The sequence below is a fragment of the Corvus brachyrhynchos genome, unplaced genomic scaffold, assembly GCF_000691975.1.
Source record: "Corvus brachyrhynchos isolate BGI_N302 unplaced genomic scaffold, ASM69197v1 scaffold194, whole genome shotgun sequence".
Lineage (NCBI taxonomy): Eukaryota > Metazoa > Chordata > Aves > Passeriformes > Corvidae > Corvus > Corvus brachyrhynchos.
The window spans coordinates 2,371,299-2,391,951 of NW_008237890.1; the positions used below are offsets into that span (position 1 = coordinate 2,371,299).

The 20,653-nt window shown below is 34.7% G+C and overlaps 1 protein-coding gene across 21 annotated transcripts in view; it reads right to left on the minus strand.

The window, feature by feature from the left end:
- The window catches only part of PTPRD (protein tyrosine phosphatase, receptor type D), a 1,188,396-nt gene that overhangs the window by 454,744 nt on the left and 712,999 nt on the right, over positions 1–20,653 (minus strand). For all 21 annotated transcript variants that reach the window (XM_017732862.1, XM_017732863.1, XM_017732840.1 and 18 more), the window contains one exon: positions 1,356–1,399. The gene's annotated coding sequence lies outside the window, so the exon portion shown is untranslated. The remainder of the gene's footprint in view (positions 1–1,355; positions 1,400–20,653) is intronic.

Sequence of the window (20,653 nt, forward strand, 5' to 3'; positions counted from 1 at the left end):
AGTTTAAGTACCGGAATAAAATATGAATGATTGGCTTCTTCTTTTGCTTTTTACACCCCAGACATGATTCTATAAACCTCACTATGGTCTTTCCTCAGTTTGTGTCTCTTCCAGATTGAAGCATGCTAGATATATAGTCATAACTCATATGTTAACTAACTTATTTTTTTGGTCCTCCTTTTTTTCCCTGCTGTTCATCTTGCCCTATTGAGATTTATTTACTTTTGAGATGAGCTATCTAACTCAGGATGAAAATTCACCACTTTCAAATTATGACTTTTTGTGGTATTAGGACTGTTTTTCTCAGGGAGTATAAATTGACATTACCTGCTGAATTTCGCCTGACTATTATTCATTCATGGGATCATCTTCAGATTCTTCTATATTTCCCCACAAATAATTATATTTTGTCTAAATGGCTTAATAAGCCCAGGTAAATAAGTGTTATAATTTCCGTTAACTTTTTCTGTTTTTCTGTCAAAGTTTTACACATAATAGGTTAAGGAGTGAAACTTGAAGGTTGCCCTTGAATACAGAAGTAAGTGAGCTTTTATAGTGTGACCAACACCCCCAAATTTCCTATACATTATCATACATATATTTTATAGTATATAGAATGTATTATAAATTGCCATTCCTGTACCCATATAAAATAATCACAAATTTTCCATGACGCTTTACTTGTCATAAATCGTTTCTCACTAGGGACTGATCTATTTCAGTTAATACCCTACCTTACTCATTAAAAAGAGATAGGTCAGGTCATATGTACCTATCAATCATATTAACTTATACAAAGCAGGTAGAAAGAGTATTAAAAGTTTGGCACATCTTTTTCATATAGCTGTAGTTGCAAAATATTTACAAGAATCAGTGTATTGCTGTCCAGTCTTACTTGGCCTTTATAGCTGAGTATCATTCATAGTACAAAGGCTAGCGTGAGGTAGTACACAAAACAGAAGGCGAGAAGTGCTCAGTACGCGTTGTAGTTACTGTTACTAATCATTCAATGCATTCACTAAATTTCCATTTAATTCATAGCACAATTTAGCAATCATGCTGTAGCAACCAGACTTTTTTTCCAAAACTGCAAAATCTGAACTATGATCCTACTCCTGCACCTTAGGAGGTATCTATGTATTTATTACACAGTCTACTGATTCAAGCATTTTGCTCTTTTTCCTGACCAGAAGAAATCTGAATTTCAAACAGGATACACTTTCAAGAGTTTAATAAATACTGCTATGTAGAAAGATATTTGTGGTTTATAACACAAAATCCAAACCAAAAGAATTTTCGGGCCTTACAGAAAACAAATATGAAGACTTAGAAGGTGAGTAGATGTGAAATCTTACTTTGAAACTTTGTAGATTTTTCTGTGGTCCACAGAATTTCTCACCTAAGGAAAAAAAAAAGGCAAAATAAAATTTTGTGAAATGAATAATAAATTACATAGTTAGAGAATTTACACTAAAAATTGTCACAAGTAAGTTTTACTTTTTACTTTTTAATTTTGAATCCAAGTGAAGAGAACATTCTGTACATTGAGTACTTAATCTATAACAGGAAAAGAGTTCTATACAATTAAAAGGTACACATATTTTCTTAGGTTTCATTCTATATAACAGTAAATCCATATAATACAAGAGACAAAAAATTATCCTTCAAATCACAATTTATAAAAATGTAAACTCAATCTTCTTCAGTGCATTGAAATAGATACTCAGTTTCATTGTGGAAAAAGAAATAGAAATAGACTTGATATAATATATCATGCACTTTGTTGGGATTTTTGCATGCAATCAATAATATTTTCAATTTCAAATTGAGAAAATGAAAACATAAGAACCCAATACAATACTTAGCTAATGTGATGAAAAAGCTTACATAGACTCCCTCTAAGAGGTCTAAAGGCAGCTCTCAAAGGCAATTTCCTCTCAAAAGGTGCTGCACTTTTCTATTAAGCAGAAATACTTGCTTCCAAGGATATGTCAAGTTCAAGACATAGTGACAGAATGTCTTCAGCTTAAATTTGTACTCTGAAGTGCAGCTGAAGATTTTTAAATCAGTATTCTATTGCTTATTTTATTGAAAAAAGCAATCACAGAACCATAATTTATGGTGGAGAAATAGAAAAATTACTTTTATGTGGGTCGTGGTTTATGAATGGTACTGCCCAATTCAATGTCCCCACTGAGAGAGACTCTCCCAAACCAAATACCACTCGCTTGCTCCCCCTCTCCCCTCCCACTTCCAGCTCCAGGATGGAGTTGAGAATCCAAGGCACTAAAGGTGAAGATCATTGGTTGAGATAACAGCTTACTAGAAACAGCATTGAGATAAAACAAAGCACAACAGCAACAATATTAATCAAAAAAGTATACAAAAGATAGGGTGAGTCACATGCAAAAATGCTCACGATGGACCTGAAGACAATGAGCAATGGCAGATGATGCCAGCCCAGTGGTTTTTGAGCAGAAGCCACACCCTTCTTTTTGGAAGCCAGAGAGAGTCCCTTCCTCCCACCCACAGTCATGGCAAAATCTGGGACAATGGATTTGCAAATAGTACAGACGGTGTCTTCTGTTACTTGGAATTCTTCCCTTGATTATATTTCCCACAGGAAAGGATTTACTCGCTCTCAATTTTCTATCAAAATTTTTATTGTTTTCTTAGTCAGTCTTTAAAGAACCTGGGTAGAGAGGAGAGCTGTTTCTTTAACAGTGATTTTGCTCAATGCACTTCTGAAGCAACCAGATTCTTTGAACAACTGGTCTGCTTCATACATTTTACACAGAAACCAGCAGACAGTTACAGTTTTCCTTGGCAAACACCCACATATTTCAGATTCTAGAAATTAAAGTCATGTTATAGAAACCTGGTCAGTGTATGTTAAAGAGAAATGAAACTGACATGCTTTGTTCTAGCAGAAGGCCTCTTTATGTCCACCACAAGGCAACCAGGTCTTCTTGCCTTTCCTGGCTACTTCTACTCTCCCATTTACAGGAACAAGGGATGGGCTGGCCTAGGTATATGTCATCCTCCTGGACCTTGTGCTGGAACCTTGCCCATAGCTGGGAAGCAGTGAGTAGATCCTATGTGCACCATACTGACTTATCCCATATTGTGCTCACATTGCAGGCCAAAGAAGAAGAATGAATAGAAGAAATATGGCCAAAGCTAATTTTCATTCAGTTTACAGGACTGCAACAGGAGACACAAAAATGGAAGAAAGATAATCCAAGTCTAAGCATTTGTTCTCTGTACAGCAGATGCCTCAGGGCCCAAGAGGAGACACTGCAGAAATCAACACCTTTTTTTGTTCTGTTTTTCACTTTGTACTTCCATTTTTGATGGAGGCTTCTGTGCCAAGCCAAGCTCAGCAGAACAGCTTCACTGTTTGTTCATTTTAATCTGGCCCTGAATTTTGCTCTGGTTCATACATCCTGAAGATAATCTGATTTTATGTCTCCACAATACTTTTACTGTATATTTGAAGACACCCAAGGGAAATATATTGTAAACTGGTACTAACAATTTATCATGATATAGTTTATTCTCTTATATTTGGGGTTTTCAGGTGTTTTTTAATGGAAAGACTTCAGGGGGGTGTCCTTAAAACAGAACATGTAAAAGTTGCTCTTCACAAAAATATTGCTTGCCAGAGGGGAAAAAGCCCTCTTGGGAATGGGGAAAGTGTGAATTTGTATAAATGAGTAGAGTAAAAAAGTTAACACCCCATCTGAGTAAATTTTTTTTTGGTTTATATGTCATCGATTCCGTAAGCATGTCAGCATGACCCTGGATTTCAGTGCAGTTTACAGCCTCTTGCCACATGCTTCCATGTGCTTTGTAGCAAAATGTGTAATAAACATTAGTTCCCATTTAAAGCTAAAAGAGTGGTTTTTACTCTAGGTGCTCCTTTCCTCAGTAATTTCAACAAAAGAGACAAAAAAGTCAACCCTCCAAATACCTCCCTCCCCCTAACCTAAGGGAAATTTTTGAAAATACTTAGATGAATGAATAATTTTTCACATGTGGGTAGTCAAAGTGAAGTTCTACTGACAGAGTAAAAGACATAAATTATACATGATTTAACTCCTTCAGTAAGCATTGAATGCAAGTGACCAACTGAGTGTTAAATATATTGAGCAAAGGAATTTCACTGTGCTCTAAGGCAATTTAGGACATGTATTTCCAAAAACACAACAATAAATAAAACAAGTGTATTTAAAAAATAGTTCAGAGGAAAGGCATATTTTTAGAAAAGTAAATTACATATGCTGCCATTGCATAAATAAAGTATCTAGTGGACAAAGAGTGGATACAACCTTTATTATATTTGAGGGATAAAATGTAATTAAGATAAATGAAGAATTGTTTGTCTGCTACTGGAAAGTTTTCTGTTCCATTTGTAAGAATATTTTAAAAACATCAGTTCAAGTCATCTTGGGGACCTCTACTGCTGAACAGATGCAGTTCTGAATTTGCCCTTTGGCTATTAACTTCGTATTAAGTTCTCCCGGTAAAATGATATAATAGGTTATTTTCTCATTCCTCAGTCTTTGCTCTCTCCTCTTCTTATATTTCAATAATTCTCTCTCTCTCTCTAGTCAGAGGAACTATCACTTAGAAATTATTTGCTGGCTTTGGAGCAGGCTGGTGTTCCCATTACTTTACTTCTAAAATTTTTAAAAAATTATTATTTTATTTAATTTCTTTTTCTTTTCCTCTTTATCAGCCAGACACTGTCTTCAGTATTGAAGTACCTGTCCTCTTTAGCCGACCTCCTAACCCATTTTTCTTGCTCCATCTTCCAATGACAATCTTTCACAGAAAAGCTGATAGTCCAAAATTTTCCCTGAATTTTTATTATTTTTATTATATTTTTAAATGAAAAAGCCTAAATATGCAGCTTCTCTTCAAGCAATAACTTACTCAGAAGTACTGCACCAAAGTCTGCTGTCTAGTACCAGTATTAGTTTTATCAGTTACAACTCCACTACTTTCCGTGGTATTGCACCTTTTACATGTTGGTCTACTTATCAGTAACATGTTTTCTCTGAGATAAAAGTAAGGACTGTAGGATCATATTTTTAGTTTTCATAATAGGTATTAATTAGGGAATCAAGCAACTGACTTTTTTGTATTTCTGCAGAAGAAATAGCTTAATTAATGCAAATGTACAGTTACACTGAGGGCTGGTACAAGATAAATGCACCACACATTTAGAACACAATCTTTCTCAAAAGTGATGCTATGAAACATTTATGAACACTGAAGTCTATACACATCAGCAAGCCTGCTAAAATTGAAAAGAGCTCCTTACTCATGCAAAAATAAGCAGATGCTTAAGTGTTTGCAGGAACAAGTTTTAATTTCTCTCCATGGGTATTGGACAGATCCTCTGCACAGGGATGAGCTTCAGTCAATAAAATGATTAACAACAGTAACACACACTGTAGGGAAGTGTATCCACTCCAGGAAAATTAATTTAAATTATGTTAGCTGCGGTCTGATCGGTGACATGTAAAAACTTAAATCTCTTGAGATATACTGCATTATAGAACAATGTCTGCAAGTATTTTACAGCAAAAACTTGTTTTCCTATCTTGTGTAGGACATGTCAAGACTTTTCCGCTTAATGAAAGGTTACTATTTTGGTTTATTTCCTCCCAAAAATGTATTGCCCATGTTTTCCATTTAAAAATATGTTTCCAGTCATCTCTGTTTACTTCTACATTTTCTTGTTGTGCTATTTTCTCTGACTAATTTCCAGTGTTTTGATCTTCCCCAAGTCTGGCTATAATAAGAGAAATCTCAGAACTATTTTTGAATACCCTCTTCTAATTTGCAAAATTATTTGGAACTGAAGACACATACATAAATAAATCTCTGTATCCTGATTTAATAGTCTATCTTGACATTGCCATATTCATGATATCATGATATCAGCATTTCAATATTTCATCTTGACTTTGAAAACTCATTAAATGCTTTTAAAAATCTGGATTACAATATCCACCATTCTTCTGTAATGGTAGAGAAGTCATAGGATTGGTTCCAAATTTACTGAATGCAATGGATGAGTTTTCTTGAGCCCCAAGATGTAGTTTGAATCAATCCCTTAACTAGCACCAGAAATTATTTTTGAAAAGGTTTTTTATTTCGTACCCATGCCAGAAACCCCTGTATAAAGAATAGCTTTACAATTGTTCCATTATTAAAGTCTAAACTTTTTGAACCTGTTTTTCCCAAAGGGAATAAACTGGTCATTCATCCAATATAATTTCTTTCTAGCATTTTCTTCAAAGATGAATTAATCACATTAAATTTTTAGCGTGGCCTCACGTTTCTGTCAGTGGTGCTTGAACTTCTCTGCCATGTAACAGCACTTGCACCTTTGGCTATTTCTTTTGATAAAATACCATTTGTGTCTTAACTTGTCTTTACAGCCAAAAAAGGGATTACATGATGTCCTTTTCTTGTTTCTCATTAAAAAATTAATATGGAAAATTTTTAGTTTTAGTACTCTGATGCTAGACGAAACATAAAGGGCTTACAAAAATAACAAAGGTAGCAGCAGGTTCTGTGGTAATAAGACGTACTGAACTCTAACTTCTATTTCTTCATGAAGAATTCCCAGTGTCAGGTTTCACAATATATTGACTAGTTCAGCTGATTAGCTAAAGCTTGTGAAATCTGAGAATATATTTATATGTTAATTTATATATAGATCTTTATATGCATATATATTTTTATATACATATATATATTTATATACATATGTCTATTTATATACATATATATATATTTATATGCATAATTTTACATGCTGCTATGAAATATACACTTGCTGTTTCATCTCAAAAATATAACTTCATGTAATAACCTGACCATAGGACATAACCAGGTGTATTTTTACTCTATAAATTTACACAGAACTGCCATTCCAGAAATCACATACTTGTCTCATACACTAACAGAATTTTCATGCCTCTGCCTCAAAAAAAATAATACACAAACAGAATATGAATAACTGAAGGATAATAATATTGATAATAGACAATTTATTTCACCCCATTTTGTCATATATTTTCTTATTCAAACAAGAGAGGTTTTAAGGTTTTGAATTGGTTTGGGGTTTTGTTTTAGCTTTGGTGATTGTTTGTTTGTTTTTGTTTTGTTGTTATTGTTTTTCATTGTCCTCTAGCTTATTGTTGCTCTGAGGCTATTTTATAATCAGGAGGACCTTGTTTTTAATAAGCTGAAATTGAATTTAGTTAAGTGGAAATACACCATGGGAAGTGAAGAAATTTCAAAACATCCCTGTGACAGCAATAAGCAATGTCCTCTGTGTCTAGTTGCTGATGCAGAAAGGATATGTAGAAATTATTGCATATGGAGAAAAAATTGTATACCTTTACAGTGTGCCTATTGTATAACAGAAGATAATTTGCAGTTAAGATTTGAAACAGATCAGTGCTTCATGATGACATAAGATGAATAATATTACTTAGTGTGTGGGCAAGTCCTAAGTCACAAAATGAAAGACTGATCAGCAGAAAAACCAGAAAAGTTACTGTGTTTATGGGTCAGATTACTTATATTCCTAAAAGCTCAAGCTTCCTCTGAGCATGTAAAATTATTTTGTTGCTTAAAAAACCCATATGGAGACTAGCAAGGCTGTGTAAACAAAATTCAGCACTAAAAACTGTAAAAGGGACAAAGGTCATATCTGATGCAGACCATTAAATTATTGGGGCAAGGGGAAAGGAGGCATGAGAAGAGTGGGAGAGACAGTTTGTTATTGCAATTGAATAAGGAAACGGGTAGTAAAAACCAGAAGACACAAATAGAACTAGGAAGCTCTGTGATCATTCCCATTACTTTCCTTTTCCTCTCCCTTTTTGTCATTTGATTTGTATGGTATATGCAAATACATTTTAACACAATGTCAATTACCCTCCTTAAGAATGAAAAGTGGGACCACATTTCTTTAAATATTCAAATGTGGAGTCCAGAATGTTCTTTAAACAGAAAAAAGAGGAATTTAACAATTTCAATATAGTGATATACTAGCACTTAGAGGAACCACTGCTAGAAAATAATTCTCCACAAGATCTGCTACACTATGGAAATATTGCTCAAATCAAATGACAACCGAAGTAGATATTTGTCATAAGAAACCTACTATGATTTTAGGTGATCTTTCTGTACCAATGAATAAGTAAATGGAATACATATTAGTGGGGATAAAATAGGAGTGGAGCCTTTCTTCTTCCTTCAAGGACAAATTATTTTCTCCTCAAATATTTCAGTAGAAGAATATGTAGGCCTTTATCATCAAAACAATGAAAGTCTTGCTTAGACAGGATGCAAGAAGTTTGATGAATGAACACGATGATTTTTGTACATGTATAGTACTAATAAAAATTTCTGGAATAGCAGCTGTATACTAGTATATAAAAAGAAGTAGAAGAATAACATTAAATTACAGCTGTACCATCTTAATTTTCATGACTTTTAAGCCATGAAATACTGCATAGATCTAGAGCACTACTGTGCAATATTGAATTCTGCCATTTATCTTAAACTAGGAATAAGTGAAACACTGAATATCATTAAAGTTAATAAGGGAATCATCTTAGTTGTTCTCAAGAGGTAATTTTGAACAGGAAAAAAACCCCAAAACCCAGTTGATATTCAGAGTTGCTAGGGAATTAAATGAGATGGTTGCCAAGGTGAAATAATATCTGAAAATTCCTGACATACATCATCCAAAGGTTTCTGTAGTCTAATCTTCCATTTTGGCTCAGTGTTACCAGTAGTTTGAATACACACATACTGTTGCTAAGGACTGATGCTGTTGCCAGGTGAAAATGGCCCATATTAACCTGCCACAAGTATCTAAATATGTTGATGGAAGTGTGCTGATAAAAGATAGGAGAAACATGTCTTGGAAAATTGGATGATCTATTATTTCTTATCCTCCACGTAACAGGGAAGTGACTTTTCTTACTCTTTGTGCACATGAACTCTAACCCATAAAAGTATCTGTAAAGTACCCAACAATGATCATGTTATTAAATGAACATTGTGTTCTACAGCATATAAATCTTAATCAGGCATTCAATGTAACTTATAAAATTGTTACTGAGGGGATATGACTGAAGTCAGATAGTGTGTAATTCAGACTAGCAAAGACATATGATCATTGCTTCTTTATCTTTAAAATGGATACTTTCAAGCCATTCTTTCTTCTTAAATTTTATGAAATTTGAGCACCATTATCTCAAAGCAACTAAGAATATGCTTGAAGTAAAATAATTAAATAGATGCTTTGAATGAAAGTGAATAGGTTCTTTAGGTGTTGTGTGTCACATAGGTAACCGGCATCTTTTTTAGATGCTGGCTAAATTGTAATCTAATGCCTTTCTGGCAATTTGCATATATTTCCAATAATATTTTGTAGTACAATATTGCTTGTAAAATCTAAGTCATTTCAGGGAGCAGCTCCTTGTTTATAAATCAAATAGAGAAAGGAATTCAGTAAAAGCCATTAGACAGAAATATCCACACAGGAGGGCTTGAGAAACAGTTACAATATCCTGTCTTGATAAAGACTACTACAATACACTACATGCATATAATTCTAGCTTTCATTTGTCACTATTGAGTATAGCGCACTGACCTGCACTATGCTACAGAAAAATCTATTGTATTGGATGAAATTATACATTTTGAGAAAATTAGTTTACACAAGGGCAGTACGTAAATGGCAAAGTCCCAGAGTTCAGCTGCAGTTTTCTCCCTCTTTAGGATCCTTCCTAGAAGACATTTGACCATCTTCAACATCTTTCAAGTCAGCTTTATTCTTGCTTTTGCCAGGCTTCAAAAGAGACTTGTAAAAAAGTCACTTAAGAGTGTGATCTTTACAAAACATCTTCTTGCTGTTTGACCCAAACTCAAGTAACTCTTGAAGTCAAAAAAGCTAAGAAAGCACGACTGCTCTTGTGCTGTGGAAGTTTGTGGTTGTATGCTTAGCTTTGACTGGCACATCATTTCTTCTCTGGACCCATCTATTTTCTGCCTCACTAAACTTACAAAACTCTGCATAAATTTTTCTTTTCAGCTTGTTCTGTAATCCTATGAACACACTGTCTTCCTGTTCATCCCAGTCAGTAAGTGCCAGCTGTTGGGTCCTGGAAACAGTTTTATTTATGTGAAATAAAAAAGTGGAAAAAAAAAAAGTTGATCAGAAAGCTGTGAAAACAAGAAGATTGTGCTGAAATATTGAATCAGAATATTTGAGTCAAGAAGGAATTATTATGGTTTCCATCAATCAACATATAAACAAACAGACTAGATAAGTTTTCTATGGAAAGATAAAACTCTGAGTGATTTCAGTCAATATACTAATGCCTTTCTGATTGTTCTGTTAAGCATGAAACACAGGTCATGCTGAGAAATTAAAAAAACCCCCATCTTTGTGGAATGAATGTAAATTAATTATCTTTATATATTTTGCCATATTGAATCTGTCAAAAATGTCCTCATTTTTAATGGGAAACACACACACACAACACCCCATGCATGCCTATCATATTTTTACAAGTTATAAAACATGCATGCATTTTCAATACTTAGAATGGAAGCATACATATATTTTAGCCAAAGGCTGTTAATATGTACATATAATTAACACTGAGTAACTCATTGTATGAATTACAATGGCTTCCAGGAGGCACTGCCTCCAGAGTGAGAGAGAGGAAGCTGGTCTTTATGGAGATGCAATGGGAGAGAGGTTCAGCTTCACATGGATCTGAGTTCCCCTGCAGAGTTTTGAAGTTAAATGAATACCTATGCTATGGAAGGGAATGACACTACTAGGTAATGGTGCTTTAATTCAGTATCCCAGAATACTGCCTTGCTGATGAGCCACATACTCCCTACCCTTTTCTGGAAGAAGGAGACAGACAGCAGGTCTTGCCAACATGGACAGCAGCAATGGTATCTCCTGTCAAAATTCTTTGCATTTGAAGACTTTGCATAGGTCAAGAGCATATCAGAAATTATAGATCTCTTATGAGAGAGTCTATCATATTGTACCTGTTTTGGTAAGAAACAGTATTTTTGACAGTACTCTCTCATGCAAAAGGTGTCTCCTTTCTTGTTCAACTCAGCTTCTTTTTCCCAAGTAACAACTTTAAAGTGGAGAAGAGTGGTCCACATCTCTCCTCACTACGTGTTGTCCAGCCCGTGCTATCTGCTAACTGGGGTAAAGAAAACTTGCTGACCTTTTTCAGGCAAAGTATGTGAAACCTCAGACTTCTTCCCTACCACTATTTGTGTTCAACCTGTCACTATTTTTCAAGACCAGAGACATGTAGCAGATCTGGTAGGGCTTAAAGGGTAGCCTTATTCTTGAGAAGACTCACTTTTTCCTCATTGGTTTTCTTGGAAACGGCTGATGTTGGAGCAAAGAACAGAAGTGGTACATATAGCTAAGGAGACTGGAGAATCCAGAAAGACCTTTGAATTGCTAGGAGGATGTATGTACTTGTTTTGGAGACCTAAGGAGTTACATATATCCAAAGAGAAGTCACATTTACAGTGTCATGTGCCAAGATTTCCCCACTGCCAGTAAACTGGATCACTCCAGGTAACATCTTGAAATTCTGGTAACGTCTGGAGTCTGGATATATGTGATTATCATTTTATTTTCGAATTAGCAGAGTTCAGTGGTAACTCCATGCCTGTTTCTCTTGTTCTCAGATATGATGTTCCCAAAGGGAAGACCAGTTGGGAAGAATACACAGGCCTTCTATGTTGACTTTTAGAGATCATTGGGCTACTCATGGGTGAGGGAGAAGTGCTGGTTTGAACTCAAACTAGCTGTAACTTACCATGAGAAAAATAAGCAAATTTAAACAGAGAATTCTTGCTGTGTTCCTCTGTCTTTAATCAGTGTGCCATCATACATTATGCCTTTGTGATATGTAAAAGAATAGGAGGTCTAATTCAAATTAAATGTTCTACAGTGACTAGTTGGTGTGGTTGTTTGTTGCGCTAACAGTGACATTGCAATATAGGAGCTATGAATAACAGTATTGCAATGAATTCAGAAGTCTGCTAAAGAAAAGTATCCAACAGATCCCAACAGATACAATACAATGAAAAAACATCTAGAACAATCTTATGGATAATTTTAGTGTTTCTGTGAAGAAAGAAATAATTTACTACTTTACACAATATATCTATATATCTATTAGTATTCACAAGTAAATTTTAATATAATTTTAGAATTTGCTGTTTAGAGCAAGAAACAGAACTACTTTCTAATGAAAAAATTGGCAAGCAAGAGCCACTAATAATACAAACACCTTTGCATCTGTTTCGTTTGCTTACTGGTGAGGCTTGAGTGATGGGATACAAAAAGATAATAAAGTCTACCCATTCATTCAGTTTCTGAGAAGGCTTAAGAAGATTCAGCCAGGTAGTCAAAATCAATATGTACTGCCACAAGTGCTAAGCTAATTAGGAAATGTCATGATTTCTTATAAGAGTTAACCAGATCTTCTAGACAGGTCAGTATTGTTTTCCATGTTTTCTGGAACTGAGGTGCATGTGGAAATATGGAAATTTCCTTTTATTTTTGATATTTGCTTCTTTGCACAGTTTTTTTTCAAGTTTCTTGTTTTTTTCTTTGGACATCCTTTGAAACTAGTCATTAAAACAAACTTGAAGGGCACTACCGATAAACTTATAAATAACATTCTAAAACTTTAATAGGCTTTGAGTTTACTGGATCCTACATATTATCCTATGAAGGAGAAATAAGTATAAATCCTAAGGTCTTCACCTTATATTACTCGTAACTACTTGATAAAGAACCACGTAAGGCATTGTGTTTACAAGGAAGATTCAGAGAAATTGCTCCACTATGAACGTTTTACTGAGAGTATGGAAACAGGATGGAGAAATTATGTTTATATGAGAGATCTTAAGGGAAAGAAGATGCATTGTTTTAGGAAATGGTCTTCCAGCTGTGTCCTCTATCTTCAACATATAAAATTTGAACCTTCCCCCTCCTTTGTATCTGGTCTGCCCACTTTCAACATAATGATAGAGGAGCTCTGTTATGTTCTAGAAGGATAGCAAGGGGATATCATAGAGACAATGCTGGAGAAGTTTGTTTTTTCTTTCCTGAAAATACTATGATAATACATATACGGTCTTTTCTTCATTGTTTTGTCACACAGCAAACCACTGAGTTCTGACAAGACAAATACCTACTTTTCAAACATATGCATATCAAATGCATATCCATACACATAAAAATACGTGTATATCATCAAATAAATCATCTGACTTATGGAATGGTATATTCCATAAGTGGAGCCAGAGTTCAGAGAGATCTCATTATAATCAGGACAAAGTCATACCAAATCAACATTTTCAGACCCAAAGAAAAAAATGGAAGTAAGCAAGAAATTTGTAATGCATAAAATGAAGACACTTCTGGTTTTACAAATTAAATAGTAAGTATAATACAGTTATCAAATATACATATTTATAACACAAAACCAGACTTTGTACACAAACATACAGCATTTGGCAGATCATAGGGATTTGAATTGTTGTTTATAACTTTTTATGTTGAATGTCATATCTAAAATCTAGCTGACTTTCAAAGCAAACACTTTTATAGGCAATATAGATGTATTTAACATCCTCCCAACACTGTTTTACTTTAAATCACTGAATAGTTTTCAATAAAAACAACCAAAAATATACTTTTTGCAGCAGGATATTAATGAAATCGGCACAGTCACAGTGATGACATAAGCAGCAACTATTGTTTTCTAATTTCTGTGAGTAGGAAAAACAGCTACAATAATAAAAAAGCCGTAACAGAAGAATTCTAAAGGACTGAGTTCCCACTTTTTGGCTTTATAACCTTGTGTCATCTATAACTACATGTCCCTGTGCTCAAATTTATGCAAATGATTCCTACTTGTAAGGAGAAAATTGTTTTTACATCGACTTGCCAGAGAACCATCTTCTTTTTCTCTGATTTCTTTTTCTACCATAGGATTTTACACTCAATTTATCAGGCAATTAAAACTTGAATCAACAGTTACATAGCAATTGTGCTATAAGGGGAATATATTGCAAACAAAGGTTTGATTAACTCCGGAACATGGCAGTAAAAACTGTAGCTGGGGTCTGTGTATCATCCTGAAAACAAAACAAGCCACTTGTTCTTTAATTGCCCTCTCTGGGGAACAGAGGAAAGGATGGGATGTAATAGGAACAAGGATAAAATATGGACTAGGCAACAGGTAGCCAATTTCAAACTTTGGTCAGTGAGTAAAAACAACTGCTACCTTGTATCTTTTTAATCACCACAAAGTGATTTGCTCTTACAATAGCTTCTTAAGAATTCCATACATTACAGATGCTCAACTGCCACTAGCAGATATTTTTTATTCATAGTTTCAAGGCAGAGCATAAACATCATGCAAGGAAAGCTTTCACTTTTAGAGAGGAATATGATTCAGACTAATTTCTTGGACAAAACGTGTGCACTCTCCTTCTGCATATACATATTCAGGAAGTTCCACCTGAACATGAGGAAGAACTTATTTACTGTGCAAGTGACTGAGCACTGGAACACATTGCCCAGAGAGGGTGTGGAATTTCCCTCACTGGGGATATTCAAGACCTGTCTGGATGCAATCCTGTGCCACGTTCTCTGGGATAACCCTGCTTGAGCAGGGAGGTTGAACCAGATGATCCATTATGGTCCCTGCCAACCTGACCTATTCTGTCATTCTAGGATACCGAAAATTTGATGTCCGGGTTCGTAATTTGGCTCTTCCTGTGATGGCCTCATGAAATCAACACCAGCTTTCACGGTATTGCATAACAGATATGTTATACAATGGAGCTTGGCCCTCCATGAATTTCTCATATAACTTTTATTCCACAATTCCTTTTGAGAAACATTTCTGAGTACATGACATCTGCATTTTGTGGATTTTGTCTGGTGTAGAGTAGCTGTTCAGAGAAAAATGTGAGAAGATCTAGTCTAAGCATAATTTTTGACTCAGGTTGTGCAAGCACATCCCAAGAGAAAACTAAATATCAGGTGTTTGGTTACACAGCAAATTATTCTAATATCAGACTTGTCATACTTCAGGTGCTGTTTTCATGGCTTGAGTGGAACTACAGGCCTACTGTGACTGAAATGATAATGAAATACCTTATTTACAAGTAAAAATCTATGCAAGTCATACTTCTAAAATGTCTTTTCTACAAGGCAACTCTGTGACTAGGAACAAACCATGAGCTGTCAAGAGAATTCCTGAACAAAGAAAGCACAGGGAGGATAGGAGCACAAAGCACAGGTCACATCATGACATGCCTGGCTGCATAAATTCCAGACTGAATGGTCATCTGCTCTCCACTCTAAACAAATAACTGTGTCCTTCAGAGCATTTTTTTTTTTTAAGAGATAAAGCCTTATCCAAACCTATGAGTGGAAATGAACACCCTTGCTTAATTTCAGAGTTTTACATAAATTTTCAGAGATCAATGAATCCCAGAAAATAGATTTGCTATGGAGGAAGAGAATAGAGATTGCTCGTGCATAGAAGAAGGAATGGAAAATGAGGGAGAAAGAAAATAGAAGAAATAATGAAACTGAAGGCATGCAAAGGGAGGTAGGAAAGGGGAAAGAAGGAAAACAAGTTTAGAGAGGGAAACTTAAAAAAGAAGGGAGACACTGAAAAGACAAAGGGAAAAGAGAAAAGGAAAAAAGTGAAAGAAAGAGGAAAAACAAATAGAAGAATGAAGAGAACTGGAGAAAGATAAAGTAATCAAACATTCTTTAAAGTGTGAGACTCCTTTACATAAGCATGGAGAAATAGGAAACAGGGAAAAAGATCAAGAGAAAGCTAAGAAAGAAAAGGAACACCTGCTCAACATCTCTGTCAATGACATAGAGAAGATGGAGGACGCATGCATCATGTCTGCAGAAAGACCAGTTAATAGTTTAAGGGCTAGTGACGTAAACATGGAGAAGAGGTTAAAAGCTAATATACAATATTGAAATATGAAAATACTATACTTAAGATACCATATCTCAGTGTTTCTCTCTCCTTTTCTATAAAATCATTGCTTTATGGTTCATAGGTTGTTTCACAATTTTTCCTTCAAAAAAATTTTGCTATGTTTTCATATTACAGGTAGAATTCTCATTTAGAAGGGTTTTATAAGGTTATTGTTGTTCAGAAAAGGCCTTGACAATTAAGCAATATATTTCATATCAGCCCGTTTTGAAATTCCAGCTTACCAGTGTTTCTATATGTAATTTATTCAGAATTAAATATTTTTCTGAATTACTAGGGTTATTTCTTTGTTTCAGTTGATTTTTCAGATTTAAACAGGAGTTGAAAAAGCAATTTTTTAAATTCAGAGATGCCAGCTTGTCAGAACCTAAATCAAGGTGTTTCTTCTAAAGCTCATCTTGCATAAGGAAGTCTTCTGTGAATATAGGGATGCAATATTGTTTATTTGTTCTTCACTTCTCCCTGTAGGTATGGTAATATACAATTGTGATTAAGTGACAAAGTGGATTTCCTCTTTTATCCTCACTCAATGGGATTTTTTTAATTTTTGCTTTTTCTCGTCATAAAACTAAATAATCTCTCAAGTCACATTGTGAGTCCAAGAGTTTCTAATATTTCAAATTAATTAATGTGTTTGTTTCATTATTACTGTAAACCAATTCAGGAGAACAAAGAAGAAAATTCAAAATATATTCACTTTCCACCAAAGGAAATTTAAGCAACAGTAGCATTTTCTGTATTGTTTTACAGATGTCTTTCTTCCCTTAAAACTAAAGATTAAGAAATTATACTTCTACACTGTAAAACTCCATAATCTGTGTTCTAAATGAAACATTTAAGAAGTCTACAATAATAAGTCTAAAGGCGGATGGTTAGTTGAAATAAAGCCCTGCATAAGAAATTATATCTAAAAGCTGTTATTGTGTCATTAATCCCTGAAATCAACAGCTGTGCCTCATGGGCTGAAACCTAGTTTCAATTAAATCAACTAGAAAGTACCTAGCACGTAAATCTCCCAGTGCCTTTTTTGATAGCATGATTCTACCTTGAAATTAATAACTATATATATATATTTATTTATACATGTCTTTATCTGTATTCAGCTACTGTGTTTGTATTAAAGAGAATGAAAGAAATTTTCCTGAGCATTCTCAAGCAAATGTCTAAAATGGGTACCATGAATACTCATTTACTGTTGCTTAAGTACTCAGAGACTGACCATTTGTATGTATATTGCTACAGTTTTAGGAAAATCCATAGCCATAAGTCTAAATGAAGGCCTTCTCTTGACACTGAAACTCAGTCTAGTTATACACTGCCAAAGAACAGTGTATTAGAATACTGAAAACAATTGTTCAGTAATTTTCACAACAACTGGGTCAGTGAAATATATTACGAAAGCAGAACAGATTTTCTAGAACTTTGTGGGAAATTCCGTACTACAGTTTGAGACCTTAAAAAGTATCTATTCACCTCCTTGTTAATCTTTAGTATTTCTGGTTCATATGTTAGTAGTAAAAATTGTGTGGCAATGTTACTTACACAATTGAATTGCAGCATACAGTAGCTCATGTGAAATGACAGAAATCTGACTTGAGAAGCCTATGATATAAATTTAGGGTAAAAATGCAGGCTTTATTCTGCTATCACTTACCCTGGTAATAAAATTTCTCATGAGTTAGTAAAGGCAAAGCCTCAATGTATGCTTTCCAAGGACTCACTATCAGTGCCTTCTAATTCTTGAAAAGATGACCAAAAAAAAAAAAAAAAAGGAAATGAAAATTGGAAGAAATTTATTTTAATGTATAATTTCTGTCATTTTGGTGTTATTGGGATATCTGTAAGTTTGTGAAGGAAGACCAACCACAAAGGTTTATGGAAGAGGGAGCAAGGCTGAAAAGCGCATGGAATGTAAAAAGAAAAGTCCACATTTAAATGCCAGAAAGGAAAGGTAAGTATGAAGGAGGTCTTAGGATGCACAGTTTTGGGTAAAAATTGATTAGATACATAAATGATCTAGATAGAGAAAGTTAGAGTCATACGGTTTTCAAAGAACACATTCTACTACAGATTACCAATACTGAACATCTAGCAAAGAAATAGTAAGGCAGCAACAACTTTTTTCTCTCCTCTTGCATGTAATTGGCATGAGAGTTGAAAATCCTGTTTGAATAATTTGGATAAATTATTTGGTTATGCGCTTGAAATGACCTGAAGAAATTAATGAGTTTAGAAATTCAAATTTCATAAATTAGCTTTTGGATTTATTGCTAAATCTAATCAGAGCTGTTCCTGATTTATGTAAACATAGCTTCCTTCAAATGTCTATTTATAGGAATCAGAAAATCCACATACATCTGATTAAAAGTTTTCTTTACCTGTACTTTTGTATTTTATGATATGCAAATTTCAACTCAGTTTTAAAAATGGAATAGACATTTTCATAATAAAGGAATTTTCACACTGCCTATGTATTCACATTTCAATACTACAATCTTTTGTATTGCTGTAATGCTCTATTTTGTAAGCATTAATAATCATGTCTCAGAGCATTGCCAGAGGCAGATAATAGAAGTAGCACTAGTGTTTAAAGGAGAAATAGCATAGTCTTTTATCAAAACCTGTCTGATAAGGTACTATTTGGTGAGGGGTGAAAGTGGAATTGAATGTTTTATGGCAGCAATAATTTTAAATATTTTTCAGAAACACAAAGATCTACTGCAGTAATTCTCAGTTTAAGATGTACCTGTTTCATTCAAAAAAACAGCACAGAGAGTAAAAATGACTTCTTAGCTACCTGGAGGCACAACTCTGTTGCAGAATGAATTATCTTTTTTTTTTCTAATCACTGAGACCTTAATTTTTTCTATTAATTGAAAATAATGTCCTCAATATCAAATGCATTTTAGAATCAACCAAATACTTTAAGAAAAAACCTGCTGCAATAGGATGAGATCAACAACATTTGATGTTTAGTCATAACATGTTTTTTCACTGTAATTACCTGTTTGTCTCACAACTGCAGCAATGCAATTTCCCCTTCACTCCTTTTACTCTTAAAAAAAGCTGCACACATTTGCTGTATTCGTAGGTATGGAAGGCCAGTTCTTTTCACTGTACATGGAAATTGTTACCTTTTTCAAAATGAAAGGGTACGTACAGCTCATGGCAAAATTACTCATAATGAGATTGCTCATGGCTGAATTGCTAGACTTGGCCAGTATGCTGCTGGCTTTCCAGGAAATGCTATTATGTTTTAGGAAACTGGAAAATTCATGAACTATCTTCTGCCATTTACTAAAAAAGGAGGAAAAACTTTCAAACTTGATAACAGAAACTATTCAAGTGATGCAAGGTTACACAGAAATTAGAACTTCTTTCCCCAAAAAGTTGGTGGGATCAACACCCCAACTAAAGTTCATGTACACCAATACACTCAGCATAAGCAACAAACAAGAAGAAAATGGAAGCCTTTGTGCATCATCAATGGTAAGACATAGTAATCATCATGCAAAGATGATGGAATGTGTCACAAAACCCAAGTGCTGCAATGAATGGCTATAAACACCTCAGAAAGGATAGGCAGAGGGAGAGAGGTGGTGGAATAGCCCAGTATGTCAGGGAGTGTCTTGATTTTCTAGATCTTGATGATGATAAGGTCAAATTCTTATGAGTAAGAATCAGGGGAAAGGCTGATGAGGCAGATAGTCTGTTACAGAGTCAGGGTGTAAAGGCAGAGAAAACATTTTATAAGCTGATGGGAAAAGTAAATGGCCCCAAGTTCTGTCAGGGAAGGCTTAGATTTGATATCAGGAGAAATTTCTTCATTGAAAGGTGTTCAAGCACTGGAACAGGCTGCCCAGAGAAGTGATTAAGTTGCCACCTCACAAGGTACTTAAAAGATGTGTAGATGTGGCTCTTAAGGACATGGTTTAGTGGTGGACTTGGTAATGCTGTGTTAACAGCTGGAATCAATGATCTTTTCCAACCTAAACAATTATGTGAAAAATACATTAAAGATATATTATCCCTTCCTGAAAGAAATACAATAAAATAACCAAGCCAAAACTTGACTTTTTCTCTTGCTATTTTAACTAAAAGAAAAAAATGACTAAGCAAATCATAGAGCAAATTCGCCATTTTCTGACAACAAATTTCACTCTGTCCCATGGTGTCCTGGTTGCAGAGAGGGGGCAGAGCTTAAAGCCTTGTGGGTGTGGTTAGGCTGCTATTCTATACCTCCCACATCACCTCTGGGAATGTGATTTTGGGGAGAAGAAAATGGTCAGTACACACAAGAAATGTGCAATTTTGTTCCCTTTGTGTTTGGGGAAAGGTGCCTGCTGTGGTAACACTGTGAGTTCTTGGGACCAGCACTGGAGACTTCTGTTGCTCTGTTGCTGCCTCCTGTCCTTTCTGGCTCCTCTGAGACACAGCTCCAAGATGTGGCAAACACTGTTGAGACACAGCTTCAAGAAAAGCCACTTTGAGGAAAAAAAGTGAAGTGGCAGGGG